This window comes from Lampetra fluviatilis, chromosome 2, assembly GCF_964198595.1.
Source record: "Lampetra fluviatilis chromosome 2, kcLamFluv1.1, whole genome shotgun sequence".
NCBI lineage: Eukaryota > Metazoa > Chordata > Hyperoartia > Petromyzontiformes > Petromyzontidae > Lampetra > Lampetra fluviatilis.
In genome coordinates this window covers 18,797,814-18,814,869 of record NC_136276.1, presented here as the reverse complement: position 1 = coordinate 18,814,869, position 17,056 = coordinate 18,797,814, and the positions used below count along the sequence as shown (strand labels likewise).

Below are 17,056 nucleotides of genomic sequence, written 5' to 3'. Positions count from 1 at the left end.
ATTAGGAGGGAGATGCGAACTTGACTTTCCAGTGTTCAAGAATATTTTAAACAAAGCACGAAATAGGAGACCCAATATGGCCAGCGCAATTCAATATGAAGCCAGTGACCCGGGTTAATATCCCAGCCATGACTAACGTGAGTGGTGGCTAATATTTTAAATGCACCTGGAACACCCAATTAACCAAGTGACAATGACCAGCTGGTGAAATATGACGTTTCGGAGGCAACACAAGTCTCCGTCATCAGGTGGGACCGTCACAGCCAGATTTGCTTGATACAGCAAATCTAGCTGTGACGGTCCCACCTGATGACGGAGACTTGTGTTGCCTCCGAAACGTCGTGATTTATTATTTTATTTCTATTATTACTTTTAGTAATTTTAAAAAAAAAATTCCTACGTGACTTTACCAAAAAAACCTAAGAGTATGAATCCTTGCAGTCACGAAAGCTTCAAATCTAGAATGGTGAAATATGGTCAAAGAACCCCAATGCCCCACACACAGCATGGGAAAGCCTTCATCCAGCAGTGGATCGGTAAGGGATTGGTGGAAAATTTGTCTGCACCTACCCACGTGTTGGACATGTTCAGAATGGACCTTGAAATGTTCCCATGGAAGTATGTGATTCATCCTATTGTCTGCGCTCCAGCGTGAACAATAGTAGCCCAGAAGTGGTAGAAAAATCATCCGATTGTGCCTGTTTACCTTCACCTCTTTCAACAGTAAAACGCCCAGATAAACGCGATTAGGATCCAACACCACACAGCATCTGCTCCATATCAGCAAGGATAAGAGGAGTTCAACTGTACTGTATTTTTAAAAAATGTACCGAAAGGTATGGCCTAAAATGGGCTGCAATGTGAGGCTAAACCACCGATTTAAATCTGCAGCACTGCAGAGGTTGAAATTTGTTTACAAGACCTTGTCATGGACTAAAAGACATTTTTGTTAAACGTCTGCTTTAAAAAATTATATGCGCAGCATCTGGTGAGCAATAAATGTAAGTTGGAATGATTAAAAGGTTGTTTATTTATTCAGAACATATTGCAATAATGAAGGCACTTTAATGTTTAGCATTTTTGGAGGGGAGAGGGGTGAGTTAAGAAGATTTGGTTATCAGTTGTGCTCTTTACACATACTCAAATTCATGTAATGTTACGCAATGTCCAGGATATGCTGCGTGAAATCTTACAGAACAGTGATCAGGGCAGTGATGGAAGTGGTGATGTTTTTAAATGTCCAGAAACTCTCCCATTGTATGAGTCCAATTGGTTACGCAACATCAAATGTCATATCAGTTTACAGAAGGGCAATTCTCTGGATGACCAACACATTATAAAAAAGTATCTTCTTGTACAAATAAACCCGTGCCAGATGGGCACATAGAATACGCATCAAAGATGGGTTGTTAACATGTTTAATTTTAATACACGTATACATTTATGTTCTTGGGATTAAATGAAAGTTTAAGAATTTAAAATGTATTGTACACTCACAAACAAACTCACAGCATTTAGTTACCCTGTTTTTTGTGTGTAATAATGTAGCCCTAGTACACTGGCTCTTAGTTTGTCACGCCCTGTGTTGTGTACAACACATCCGATATTAAATGCCACCGTGTATCCCGTCTCAAACAAGCGTTACACAGTGCTCAATTCCATTGGCATCGCTGAACGAGCGATGGGAAATTCGCCAATCCCATGGCAAGAGACCAGCATCTCCGCAGGGCGATGTCACCGTTGTGTTTTGGCTTCCCCACACAAAATGACACTCGTTGCTGACTCTACCCCAGAAGGACGGTGGCCAAAGCCGACTCCCACGGGGATGTGACCTCTCAACTTCCGATTGTGAGTTTTTTTGCGCCAAACAAACAGCAACAGGCAGGAAAACATCCTCGACAATGCAGTGTGTGTACTGTACAGTACACACTGTACGTACAGTACACACACTGTACAGTACGTGTGTAAATATACTGTAGATGCTCATTATGCATTTTTAAGTTCTTTTATATGCTTGTATGTGGTGGTTTTTTTTACAGCACATTGACTTGATGATTAATTGTTCCCGGTTGGAAATGTTTCTCAAACGATTCCGCCGGTTTAATGAGCGACAAACCATCGGGCGTTCAATCTGAAATGTCCCAGCCACTCTTTTAATACACATCGTCAGGACTCTATAAAAGTTAAAGGGTAATGGGGGGGGGGGGTGCAGAAGTTAGTGGCACGGTGGGGTTGAAACACCCTCGACGGCTAACATCAGTGGCGAAGCAATATTTGAAACGAGTCCCTTTCGCCCAAACCCAAACCGGGCAAAAAGTGGTGAAGTATGGTCAAAACAAGCCAGGTTGCCAACGAGGCATTGGGGAGGCTATCGTCCGACAGCAGTGGGTGCCCCCCCCCCCCCCGTCAATTGTAAGTCATCGTTGTGATGCATAACAAAGTACTGGCAAATCGAGCGGTTCACTCTGTACGTTGCCTACATATGAAATTGTACAAGAACATTCCTACACGCTCATTAACCATAACGGACTACAAAAAAAAGCTGTGCTCGAGCACAAGTCCAACATACACAAAGCACAAATTATGAAAGGATTGGGGGGGGGGTGGAAGAAGAGGGAAATGCCCATAATTATGGCAAGCCACAGCTGCGTCTAACTTAACTCCATAACATGGACACCATCCAGCTGCTAAAACCCCAGGAGCCACAAATTATTTTGTACGCACAAGAGGGAGCTATGCAAACCACCACCACCACCCACCCCACAACTGAAAAACAACAGAGCACCACCATAACCATCCGAAAAAACTACCTGGATTGTGGATCCGCTCAGCACGGTGAAGCTTATAGAGCGCGTGGTTTTTTTTATCCTTCTTGTTGTTGTTGCAGCAGCATCTCTTAAACATATGTACACACAAATATAAGCTGGTGCAGAGAGAGAGAGAGTACGCTGTGCGTTCCAAGTCTCTGGGACATTTGGACGCTTGCCCCTGCACTGGCACATGACACAACAAGCGAGCGAGCCAAGCAACAGGACAAACTTCGGTTCAAATCAGGACACTCCACTTGGCCCTGCACTCCATCACTGGAATATGCTGGCAAGCGGTGTTACAAGCCTTATGATTTAACAGTTTCAAAAAGGATCTCAATGAATTAACAAGTACGGTCAGAACCCTGCTGCTCTTGAAATCCATACATGCGTTGTCCGGATTCTGTGACGCTGTGGAACACGCGATAGCCGAACCGGTTTATGGGTTACCTCTTGTCACCACGCCGTGCCAACTTAGCGGTGTGGCTTGGCAATCGACAACTCAGGTCGGCGGGTTCATTGGTACAGTGGGCACTTATGCCAACACGCCAAACACTCCTGTCGCTTTCACGAGCGCACGAACTGCGTTGCGAATCTACTCCCCGGCGCTCGTTAGTTGCACCGAAATAAGGGAAGGTGTCGCAGAGCGATGCGTTCCGTCGAGATGACACCGCTGGTCGCCGCGTCCACCATCACGCCGCTGAAGACGTGGCGATTCATGAGAAGAGCGATAGGGCCACGAGAAAAAGTGTCCAATGAATGTACGCGTGCTGGTTGAGGCCCGAGATGGCTAAGACGAGCCCCGATTGCACATTCAGTTTGGCCGTAAAACATGCCAGGTGTGATCCCATTCAAAGTGATGCTCAAATAAGTCATATTTTTTAACTTTTTTTTTATAAAACACGCTTTTATAAAATGTACTAGTCATGGCAGAACTCCACGACTCCAGGAAGTGGCCCCGAAGCTTGCCATAACGCAAGGGACTGTGGCCAATTTCAGCCAACGTCAGTTTACTGTGGACAATTAGACCCAAGCCGAAACATAACATATGAAAAAGATTTTTTACATTTTTTTAAATGATAGAATAAGTATACCAAGTTTGCAGTCGATACCACATTGGGAAGTGGGTTAAAATTGAGTAACAAGATTTGATACAATAACGACAACACACAGAGTGAGTTCAATAAAATTGAGTAACAAGATTTGATACAATAACGACAACACACAGAGTGAGTTCAATAAAAGCGTGTAAATAAAAAAAGGGTGCATCACCAAGTTTTACGTGCAGTCTCAAAAGCAGGCACTGCAAGACAAATTGAGAGATCTCTCCGAGTCAACGTTTCCTCTGCTTGCAACAACTTGCTTACGTTCTTAACCAGTGCTGTGTTATGATGCAGAACGAAAGGGCAATAGCTGTCAATGCTACTGTTTTATACGGTGCTGTGCATTACGACGACGGTGAAATGTAGCACTTCACGTACAGGCAATGTGTTTAAAAAAGGAAGCCATGGCACTTTACCATCTAGATAGAAAGCTAATTACTTTAGAATTGCTTTTTGTGTTTAGTTTATTGTCCTTCCTCCGTACCTCCGATTGGCACGGTTGGCTACGTACGGTGCAGAAGAAGTTCAACGTACGTAAAAGCATCACTCCTGCTGTGAAGTGGACGTTATAGATAACCGGGTACTTAATGAAGAAAAAAAAATCAATTTGCTAAAAAAATTGTTTGGTAAAAAAAACATTTCTGCATTGCTGCTCCAAGTTTCTGCTAAATCCTTGCCCCCTTCATCTGCAGATTGGTTTCCACCCCGTCCCACCACCCCCCCCCCCCATTAAACTAAAACACAGAGAGAGCTCTTACTTTCACCTGCACTTAACTTTTTTCATGGCACTTCTTGATCTCAAATTTAATTTGCGAAGTTTTTGTTTATTCTCTTGCGTTTCCTTTACGACCATTAAATACCTCGTATTGATGTGGTTTTTTTTCATTTTGTTGTTGATGCTGTACTCAAACAGCACCACGGATCTCCCTTGTAAAATAGCCGGGCAACTGCATAAACGACACTATCCATGCAACTAATAAAACAAACATTGCAGCGATGGAACACGTCTGCATTCTCTCTAATACGAAGTGCTCAGCATAACCAGAACTATCTAAAATGTACACAGTACACTAATTATTTTCCCATCCCTTCTCCTTGACACCGGGCATGAAAATGTTCATCAACGTTAAAACGATTTAAATAGTGAGATATATGATCCACTTTCTGCGCGACTCTGTTTTATAAGTTTGTGATTAATGTAAAAAAACAATGATCCTTTAGATCATCTTCATTTATCCAGAATTCAATAATTACAAGACAAGGAACATCCGTTGTGATGTGTGTGGGGGTGATTTTTTTGCGGATCCGATTATCCGTAGGATTATCCGTGAATGGGGAAAAAACCGATAAGGATATTCCGGATGAACTTTCTGTTGAACTCGAATTGTCTCCGTTAAGGAAGTGGATTGATTTCACTGCAATATTTTACACATTTGCAAGTGAAATCGTTAAATTAGCACTGAGCCACACAGCCCGCTGGTCACGGTGGTCACGAGACGTCCCATTGGAGTGGGGAGGGGGGTAAGAAGTTGGTGGGGGCTGGTCAATGTTGTTGTGTCTGGTCAGCCTCCACATGTTTTTCCGCTCTTCAAAACACTTTTTTTTATCTTTCCGGTCATCTCACTCCTATTTTGACTAAATCTCTCATCACCATTATCTCTACTCTGTCCCTCTTTACTTCGCTGCTTGTCTGAATGCATCTCTCTTCAAGCACCTCGCTATATTTATCACTCTTTTCTCTCCTGTTTACATCTTTTCTCATCTCACCACATCCGTCTCGCCCACACTGTGCAGCGCTATGCTCCCATCATTCTACATCTTGTTGTGTGCGTGGGTGATTGTGTGTGATTGTGTGTGTGTGGGGAGCGGTGACGATTATCTGAAGCGGTCCTGGGCCTCCCTGAGGTTGACTCATCCTCAAATGAGTACCTGGTGCAGTGTTGTGAACATCACCACGAAGCAGACAAAGGTGGCCAGGCTTGGTGCCATCCCGGCCTTCAAAGGTGTTCGCTAACAGCACTTGCCCAAACAGTCTATTAAAAAGGCTATCTGGGGGATATTTGTCCATTTATTTTGGTGACAAGAGTGTGTTAAATGGATACACCACAGTTAGTGATAGTCATAGGATATTGGTTATCGAGCTGCGCTACGAACACAGCAACTTGATGGTGTGTGATGGGGTAAAGTGTGGATACGCTCTGTAAGTAAAACACAACAAGAGACAATTAATCTCAATGGGCTTTAACCTATTTCATTAAGGGCACGCATTTCAACAAGAGAGTGCTTTGGTACTTGATATGCTCACAAGCCAAGTACATAAGCATGTAAGCTTTTTTATTGGCTGGCTGAAGTGCACCCCAATCAGTGCAGCTCGCAATACATCCAATTTAAGATTTTCTAATAGTTTTTACTTACATCGAGGGCACGATATTTGTTTTGAACATTGTGCAAATGAACTTGAACAAGATATCAGTAAGCTGGAAAAGTTATCCCCAAGACCCAGTGTATACCAAGGTTTGACCCCAATGAGTCTTGGAAGTGTCCACTTAAACGTGAGAATTACAAACACGACCTGAATGTCAGGAATTTTACAGAACATTTTTTGACAGATATAATTAACTACTAAAATACAACATTGTAACGCCAACACCATGGGCCAAACACATGGGGGATGGGGGGGGCTCGTCCTTACACTCTTTGTCGTCTTGGTTCTTTCGGTAAAATCACGTAGAATGGAAATAATAAAATAATAAAAATAAAACAATAAAATAATTCTCACAACGTTTCGGCCACAACGCAAGCAGCCGTCCTCAGGTGGAGAACAGGTCTGTCGGGGAGACAGAGGCTTCTCGACAGACCTGTCTTCTCGACAGACCTGTTCTCCACCTGAGGACGGCTGCTTGCGTTGTGGCCGAAACGTCGTGAGAATTATTTTATTATGTTTTATTTTTATTGTTTTATTATTTCCATTCTACGTGACTTTACCGAAAGAACCAAGATGAATCCCTGCAGTCACGAACGCTTTAAATCGAAACTCTTCTTTGTGTTTGAGTAAAAAAACAGAATGGAGGATGAAAAATAATCTTTGCATAAATCAAGAGCAGCTTGATTTTTTTTTTTAAAGGACCCATCTTACAGACATCCCAATGATTTCTAAAAGTCTCTCAACCTATTTTCTACAACAGGTGATTGAATATTTCGAAAGCGATTTCCTCCAATTTTTACAGAGGAGTTTGCTCAGGGATTTAATACGTGCATGGAGTTTTAGGGGGGAGGGGTGGGGGGCGTAGAGGCTTTGAAATAAAATAAAAAGCATCTCTCACAAGCAAGGACAACCAACCAATCACTTCATTCACTTTTATTGCCCGCTCTCTACAGCTGAAATCACACCCTCACAAAAAAACACAAGCCTGCATTTTCGAGAAGGGACTTTTTGCTGATTTTTTGGTGTAATGCGCCACTGTTGTTCTAATTTAGCCTCTCAAGTTATAAGCGGAATGCGAAAATCAATATCACAATAACAAATCAGAAGCAGTTTTAATACCATTCAAGCCATAATGGTATATTGCACTATTACGCATAATATAATATGGCCATTTATGCTGATCTCCTAATCAGTCAAGATGTTGCACATGCACGGTGTGAGGCTCGCAAAAAATGAGTAGAACCTTAAATGTCCTGGGATCAATCACGACATTGACGTCTCACACTGGCCCCCATAACCTCGCGGGTGCACAGAAGTGAACGGTTGGTCGTCACGTGCTCATGAATAATTCACGAGTTTGTGACTTCACAATCTACGTCCAGTACTTTGGGTATAGCGCTGGTCCACTTCCTTTTCTCTCCACCCTGAGATATGAAAAGAGCATATATTTTCAACTTTAAAAAATATTTATCAATTCAAACATCTTGTAATTCTAAGAAGCCAATATATTTCATTTGTTACCAAGATTATAACCACAGGCCTTCTGGTTGTGGAGCCTATTGGGCTACATTATACATGCACTGTGTTTATCCCAGAAAATCTAGAAGAGCATCTTTCTGTAGGAGCTAAATAAAATGTTTAAAAAAGGCGTCCAGCTAAAACAAGAATAGGGCAGTGTTCAACTCGGTTAACAGTGTTGAGCAACAACTAAAAAAAGTGGAAATTCCACATTCCTGTTGAGGGGCCAGTCCCTCTGGAAAGGACAACCACTGTTGACTTCCCACGAGGCAGGGGGCTGATTTTATCAGTCGAGAGTTAATGAAGTGAATCAATCCACCCCAACTCGGATTTTAGCGGCCAACCTTGCCACGGGTAATATGCCCCGCGACAGTGCCACACGCCAGATTCAAAAACTCAATTGCGCTTATCCGTAATCCTCATAGATGAGGGTTAATGCCCATGATAAATGCTCTGCTTGTGATTACCAGCTTCTCTCATGGAATGTCCCATCAAACTGCCCCACATTGTCTCCTGAACCAATCATGTTCCTTTCCTCTTCCCTTCGTCCCCTGCAAAATCAACTTTCCAATTACTCCAGGGGACCTTCTATGACAGGATAGCAAGATGCGACCTCACTCCTTATCGGCAACTTCCACTTGTGACCAATCTTCATTTTTATTCTGAGCTACACCCTGCTCGCTGTTTAAAAAACATTTGAATATCATCACACGGCAAACGCATTCAGTCTCAACATCGCAACATTCCACAATGTACAACGTTACACTAGCCTCTAAATATCTTCGTAAAAATGTTTTTTACGTATTGTTCAACTCGCTGCTCCCGATCGTAAGGTGGTAGAGGACATTGAGCCCATGTGCCTCCAGTCGGCTCCTTATATGACGGAGCATTGCTCCTGGGCTCTTGCCTGAGCTTCTCTCTGCTAATGTGCATTGGGCTCTTGAATAACAACAAAACGTATTGTTCCACTCTACGCGGACTACTTTCATTATTTCCAAAACGCCAGCTAATCCATTAGAATAGATTAATATTATTATTCTAACCCGTTAGTCACAACCTCTTCACGTTCTTAAGAGCTCGACGTTTTGGCCGACTGGCCCAGGGAATGCTTGAAGAAGACTAATTGGTGGGCAATATGAATGTCTTTCTTTCCTCTCAAGAGACCGTTCACTAAAACGTTACTTTTAATTAAGCTCCGGGTCGTTATTTAAGTCTACGTAAGCTACAATGTTAATACTGTTATAGTCGCCTCAATCGCTCTCCCCCTAAGTTTCGTCTTAAACTGTTTGCAAACTCCACATTCCCAGTGCTGAATAACTTTATAAATTCTAACACCTCTGGAATTGCAGTTAATTAAAAACTAGAAGATTCACGAAGTCACGTTTAACATATTTATACAATTTTAACTTATTTTCAATCAGGTGTCAATTTGCGGTCTACAACTTACTGGACAATATTAGTCCGTGGCCAACTCCTGCAGCTCAGCTGGACGTTGCTGGCCTTTTCACTCTTCTGACCACATTTATCTATTTCTCATATGACAAGTTTAACTGGCGAGGACACCTTCTCGCTTAATTAGCTCCAGTTTGAGACGCAAACATAACTCCCCCAAACTGTTTACGTGGCTAGAGAAAACCTTTCAAAAAGCAGCAATGTGAGTCTTCTTGGTTCTTTCGGTAAAGTCACGTAAAGTCAAGGGAAATAATAAAAGAATAAAAATACCACATAATAAAAAATATACAAAAAATGTCAAAAAGAAAGTATTTTATTATGTTTTATTATTTTATTATTTACCTTCTACGTGACTTTACCGAAAGAACCAAGAAGATGAATTCCTGCAGTCACGAAAGCAATGCGAGTGTTTAATATAATATATAAACACTCGTGTTTCATTCGTAAACTTCTCTCCTTTTCTTGCAAAGCCTCTCAATCTGCAATAACCCTTGCTGGTTATAGATTGTCTCGCTATTATCTGCTATGTTTCCCATTTAAACAGTTGCCAAAAAGTGGTCATGGTAAGTAATTAATTCATCCTGCCAGCCACAGTGTTTCATAGCGAGGAGTCGCAGGAAAACATCATTAATATTCCGTGTTTATAGTGATTAACTGTGCAGATCAGTGAATAAGTGCGTTTTGGCAGTGAATTCATTTTTTTTCCGCACCACACTCCTGTATAGTATAGTCATTATCATGTAGAATGTGCCCTCGGATGTTGTTCATGGGCGTTGTTGACAAACAAGTGAGAGAAAACACCTGGACGCACGTCATCACCTACCCTCCCCAACCCATCATGAACACACACACATACCACATACATTGATAATTGTTTTTTTACCCTTTAATCTGACAACAAAACTGACACCTTCTTTACAAGGAGTTATGTTTGCATTGACCACAATACCTGCGGTCGGAATGCAAAAAAAAAACACAACTCTGATAATGTATGCGCTGTCCTTGAAATTGATTGGTCCACACCCGAGACAGCTTTTCTTAAGAGCCTAGTCTCACATGGTGTTGGACCAGATGACGCCAAAAGGCGCACAACTCAAAGACAATGCACCAAGGACAGTGCATACATTATCGAGTCGACTTAGGGGAGGGCCACGAGGGGTTCAGATAATCATCACTGGTGTTGGCCGTGAGCGGGAATCGAACTCCTGTCGCCGGGTTCATGGTCCAGCTGCACTACCGCTCACACACACATGCAGGGAACAAACTGGCACACAACCACAAACATCAGCATGTATCAACAACTCTCGGTCATACTTCACCAGCCTCGTCAGTGCGAGTTTGTGCAGCATACATAGACACTTCACCACCTGCGACGACACACCAACACTTAACACACCCAAATGCCCCGTGTCTCACCATAAACGCCCCAAGGGGGGGAATAGTACCATGATATATGAACAGAAGCCTACCGAGACCCAAACAGCACACGGGGGCGGTGTGGTTAGTAAACACGCCTGGGCTGAAATAATCCACTTTTATTTTATCAGGTCAGTCAGAATCAACATCTGTATTTATACTGGAGGAATCCGATGAGCTATAAAGATGTTTTTCACAGATGTCCCAGTATTTCACGGATGTCCAGTAAGTCAGTCACGCAAGTCTGTCCCCATCAGGAGTAGGTAACCCTTTGGGTATCTTATAAACGATTGTTGTGTTTTGTTCCTGTGGGGTTTCTCTTGGGACGAGCAAGACCAGCGTTTGAACGACACACGCATCCTTCCACAGCAGAGATCACACGCATAGTGGGGCTGGGGGTAAATCCTGAGATCCAGCTTCTCTGTTAGACATAGCCCTCATCTCCTGCCTTGATGTCTCTCCGTGTCTTCAAGTCGCTGTCTCTATACCAGCTAAGTGGTGAGGCCCACTGAGTGGTGTAGCTCGTTTTGGAAAGCGACCTGGCCACAAATGACGGCTCAACGGAGTGACTTGTCACGCGGAAATCTTCATCACAGCCAAAGACTCGAAACGCATGTGCCTAGATGTGGAAGGGAAACACCGGAGGAGCCGTAGAGAAATCCGCACGACAACGGGGAGAGAGACACGCAAATTCCAAGTATATACAGCAGCAGGCGTCAGGGTCGGGAACGAACCCACGAACTCCTGCGTACCCGGCGAGGGAGTTGACATCTCACCATCGCGGTGTCTCCACGACCACATTTGTATCCCCCCCCCCCCCGTACGAATTTTTGCGTACTAAAATTCGGATACCAATTATCCATTGTGTATTGCCGAGATTGTAGAACCTCGTTGCGCAGACCGATGCACCACCGCTCTCAACACACACACACATTGCTACACCAAGACACAACACACATAGTCACATCGCACACATTATCTATAGACACAAACACACGCAGGCACATACATAGCGACACCACGTAAAGCATTAACAGACTGTTGGGGCAAGCGCTGTTAGCCAGCACGGCACACGAGGGGGTAAGGTGGCCAGCCCCACGCCCGGCCGTGTTTACACATCAGGTACTCATTTGAGGCTGAGTCGACCTAGGGGAGGCGTAAGGACCTGTTCAGATAATACGCGCAAGACGTAACGCAGACACCACGAGGAGGAGGACACACACGGTGGTGGTGATTACACGTACCGATGAGACGACACAATAACAACAACAGTGGAGGAGGAGGATATCACTCCAAGTCTGCCAGCTTCATCCACTCCACGTTTCCAAGAAGGTTCCCATTTACCGGCAAGACGGAGTTCGTCTCTTTAAAATACCGTACGCGTTTGTGTTGTTGTTGTTAGTGTTATTCTTTCTCGGCCACCACTGCCGCGGAACGACTGAAATACGCACACAAGCAGTGACTTGTGGGGGACACGTCTCTGGCCACATCGTCACGCAACAACAACAACATAGTAGTGCTCTCTGTCACACAATCCACTGCTGGATGAGAAGCCACCCATGCTTCACCACCCTGGTCGTGAGCGGCTTTGTGGTACAGTATATACAACACCGGTGACGATTATCTGAACCGGTCCTGGGCCTCCCCTAGGTCGACTCAGCCTCAAATGAGTGACTGGTGTAGCGGTGTGTCAACATCGCCACTGGGTGGAGAGACAAAGGCGGCCGGGCGTGGTTGCTGGCCACCCACCCCTCTCGTGTACCGTGACAGCCTTCAACAGGTGCTCGCTAACAGCACTTGCCCCTACAGTCTGTGAAGGCTACAGGGGGGATCTTAGTCTTTGTAACAAGGTGTTGTTGCTGCCTTTCCCCTGCACACCTCCCGACGAGCACGGTGGGCTACGTACGGTGCGAAAGAAGTTCAACACAGGGAGGCCAACAATGATACGCACAGTACACAATTGTGTTCTTTCTGCACAGCCCAGCAGCATCATCATCATCATGATCATCCTGCGTGAGTCTATGTCAACCTGTATTGACGCACGTATTCCATGTCGCGCAAGGCAACATACCCATACACTGCTGCACCACAGCTGACGACGAATGAGCTCGGAGGCATCAACACCATGGGGAATACAGCATCAGCAGCAACAACAGCAACAACAACATTATCAACAACAACAGCAACAACATCAGCAACAACAACAGCAACAACAACAGCAACAACATCAGCAAAAACAACAGCAGCAACAACATCAACAACAGCAGCATCAGCAACATCAACAACAGCAGCATCAGCAACAACAACAACAGCAGCAACAGCAACAACAGCAAAAACAACAGCAGCAACAACATCAGCAACAACAGCATCAGCAACAACAGCAAAAACAACAGCAAAAACAGCAGCAACAGCAACAACAACAGCATCAACAACAACATGAACAACAACATGAACAACAACAACAGCAACAACAACAGCAGCAGCAGCAACAACAACAGCAACAACAGCAGCAGCAACAACAACAACATCAACAACAACAGCAGCAACAACAGCATCAACAACAGCAACAACAACAGCAACAACAACAGCAACAACAGCAGCAGCAACAACATCAACAACAACAGCAACAACAACCACAACAGCAACAACCACAACAACAGCAACAACAACAGCATCAGCAACAACAACAATATAAGCAACAACAGCAACAACAGCAGCAGCAACAACCGCATAAGGAACAGCATCAACAACAACAGCATCAACAACAACAGCAGCAACATCAACAGCAGCAACATCAACAGCAGCAACATCAACAACAGCAACATCAACAACAGCAACATCAACAGCAGCAACATCAACAACAACAGCAGCAACAACAGCAACAACAACAACAGCAACAACATCAACAACATCAACAACAGCAGCAGCCCAGGGGTGATCGTGCGCGCACGTGTACCTCCTGGCAGGCGCGCAAAGTCGTGGCAGGTCGTGGGCGAGTAAACAACGAGAGAGAGGAGAGAGGGGAGAGACATCGTGCAAAGTTGAACTCTCGTCCACCAGAGAGAGAGAGAGAGGAGAGACATCGTGCAAAGTTGAACTCTCGTCCACCAGAGACAGAGAGAGGAGAGACATCGTGCAAAGTTGAACTCTCGTCCACCAGAGAGAGAGGAGAGACATCGTGCAAAGTTGAACTCTCGTGCCAGAGAGAGAGAGAGAAGCACCACGATTCTCTCAGCTCGAACGTCCATCCCTGTTGCTGCTGTTGATGCTGCTGCTCGTGTCTCGTGATCAAAGTGGAGTCAGTCCACTGCTGGATGAAGGACTGCCCTCTACCCCCCCAGTTTCGGTATTGTGGGTTGACTAAACCCCATTGACCTGTCGACCCCTTGGCAGTGCCCTCCTAGCTTATTGCAGAACAATTCAGGCCTTATAAATCTCAACGTTCATCGTACAAAGTCCCATCACAACAAGGGAGAAACACGAAGACGATCACAACTACTACACTCACCACTACAGACCTGTTAACCCCCTTATCAAAGCCCTACCTTATTACAGAAAAATTCAGACATTATTGGTTCACCCCGTGTCCATATAAATCTCAACGTTCATCGTACAAAGTCCTATCACAACAAGGGAGAAACACGCAATCACAACTACTACACTCACCACGTGTACACTCACCACTACAGACCTGTTAATCCCCTTATCAAAGCCCTACCTTATTACAGACACATTCAGACATTATTGGTTCGTCCCGTGTCCATATAAATCTCAACGTCCATCGTACAAAGTCTCATCAAAAGGCAGCAACACAAACAAATAAGACATTTTTGAAACGACCGCACGCCGTATGGACCTGAAAACTCAGTTTCCCTGCACACGAATAGGGGATAAACCGCATGGGTTGACAGGTATGGAGGTATGGTACACACAGTTATAAGAAGTGGCCCTTAAACACCTCCAACCATCAGTCACTCTCTCACTCCCCGCTCACGTTCAGCTGCGTTGGCCCTGTCGAACTCTGGTTTAGTTCATGAGCAGTGCGCTAACCGCTGCGCCACCGCTCACTCTACCCCCCCGTGCTGCTCAGTCTGTAGCTTCGCACGAGGTCGCTGCCCCCCCCGTCCCTGTTACTGCTGATAATGCCCCTCGTCCACGATGTCCGTCATCCCACACTGCCCCGACCACTTCACTTTGGCCTCGAACCGTGCACCACTCACTCGCTCACTCGCCACCACCACTCACTCACCACCACCACCACTCACCACTCGCTCACCACCACTCACTCACCACTCACTCACCACCACTCACCACCACCACTCACCACCACCACTCACCACCACCACTCGCTCACCACCACTCGCTCACCACCACTCCTCACCACTCACTCACCACCACCACTCACCACTCGCTCACCACCACTCGCTCACCACCACTCGCTCACCACCACTCGCTCACCACCACTCGCTCACCACCACCACCTCACCAACCACCACTACTCACCACCATCACTCACCACCACCACCACTCACCACCACCACTCACTCACCACCACCACTCACTCACCACCACCACTCACCACCACTCACCACCACCACTCACCACCACCACTCACTCACCACTACTCACTCACCACCACCACCACTCACCACCACCACTCACTCACCACCACCACCACTCACCACCACCAACACTCACCACCACCACTCACTCACCACCACCACCACTCACCACCACCACTCACCACCACCACTCACCACCACCACCACTCACCACCACCACTCACCACCACCACTCACTCACCACCACCACTCACCACCACCACCACTCACTCACTCACCACCACTCACCACCACCACTCACTCACTCACCACCACTCACCACCACCACTCACTCACCACCACCACCACTCACCACCACCACTCACTCACCACCACCACTCACTCACCACCACCACTCACTCACCACCACTCACCACCACTCACTCACCACCACTCACCACCACCACCACTCACTCACTCACCACCACCACTCACTCACTCACTCACCACCACTCACTCACCACCACTCACTCACCACCACTCATCACCACTCACCACCACCACTCACCACCACCACTCACCACCACCACCACTCACCACCACCACTCACTCACCACCACCACTCACCACCACCACCACTCACTCACTCACCACCACTCACCACCACCACTCACTCACTCACCACCACTCACCACCACCACTCACTCACCACCAGCACCACTCACCACCACCACTCACTCACCACCACCACTCACTCACCACCACCACTCACTCACCACCACTCACCACCACTCACTCACCACCACTCACCACCACCACTCACCACCACCACCACTCACTCACTCACCACCACCACTCACTTACTCACCACCACTCACTCACCACCACTCACTCACCACCACTCATCACCACTCACCACCACTCCTCCTGGCCGCCGCCGCTCCCTGCGTCCGTAGCGCAGCCGGTCTCAGCTTCACGCGGGGCAGCAGCAGCAGCAGCGAGAGTCGATGCCGATGATGATGATGCTGAGCCGCGTTAAGTTGAGAGCACGCCGAGTGGTACCGCGATGATAATAATAATCATGCTGATGCTGAGAGTAAGAAGTAGCGAGCGAGAGAGAGAGAAATAAAACAATGTTTTAAAGGGACGACGATCTCCGTGCCCCAACCCCCCCGCCACCACCACCTCCTCCAGCGCGCGCGGCTCGCCCACCTTGGCCGATGAGCCGCGCACTGCGCATGCGCGGGAGGGGGCGGGTGAGCGGGTGGGTGGGGGTGAATATGTGGGGAGGGGCGGGTGAGCGGGAGGGGTGGGGGTGAGCGGGAGGGGGTCAGTTTGGGGGGGAGGGGCGGGTGAGCGGGAGGGGTGGGGGTGAGTGGGAGGGGTGGGGGTGAGTGGGGGGGTCAGTTTAGGGGGGAGGGGCGGGTGAGTTTGGGGGAGGGGGAGGGTGGGCTTGGGGGGAGGGGGTGGGTGAGTGGGAGGGGGGGATGAGTTTGGGGGGAGGGGCGGGTGAGTTGGGCTAGAAGGGGCGGGTGAGCGGGAGGGGTGGGGGGAGGGTGAGTTTGGGGAGAGGGGCGGGTGAGTTGGGGGGGGCGGTTGAGTTTGGGGGGAGGGGGCGGGTGAGTTTGGGGGAAAGGCAGGTGAGTTTGGGGGGGAGAGGGCGGGTGAGTTGGGGGGGAAGGGGCGGGTGAGTGGGAGGGGTGGGGGTGAGTGGGGGGAGGGGCGGGTGAGTTGAGGGAGAGGGGCGGGTGAGTTTGGGGGGAGGGGCGGGTGAGTTGGGGGGCGGTGGCGGGT

The 17,056-nt window shown here is 46.9% G+C and overlaps 1 protein-coding gene across 1 annotated transcript in view; it reads right to left on the bottom strand.

Moving 5' to 3' along the window:
* Positions 1-16,429, bottom strand: part of THRA (thyroid hormone receptor alpha) — a 96,299-nt gene extending 79,870 nt beyond the window's left edge. The window contains exon 1 of the mRNA XM_078871588.1: positions 16,179-16,429. The gene's annotated coding sequence lies outside the window, so the exon portion shown is untranslated. The remainder of the gene's footprint in view (positions 1-16,178) is intronic.
* Between the last annotated feature and the right edge of the window lie 627 nt (positions 16,430-17,056).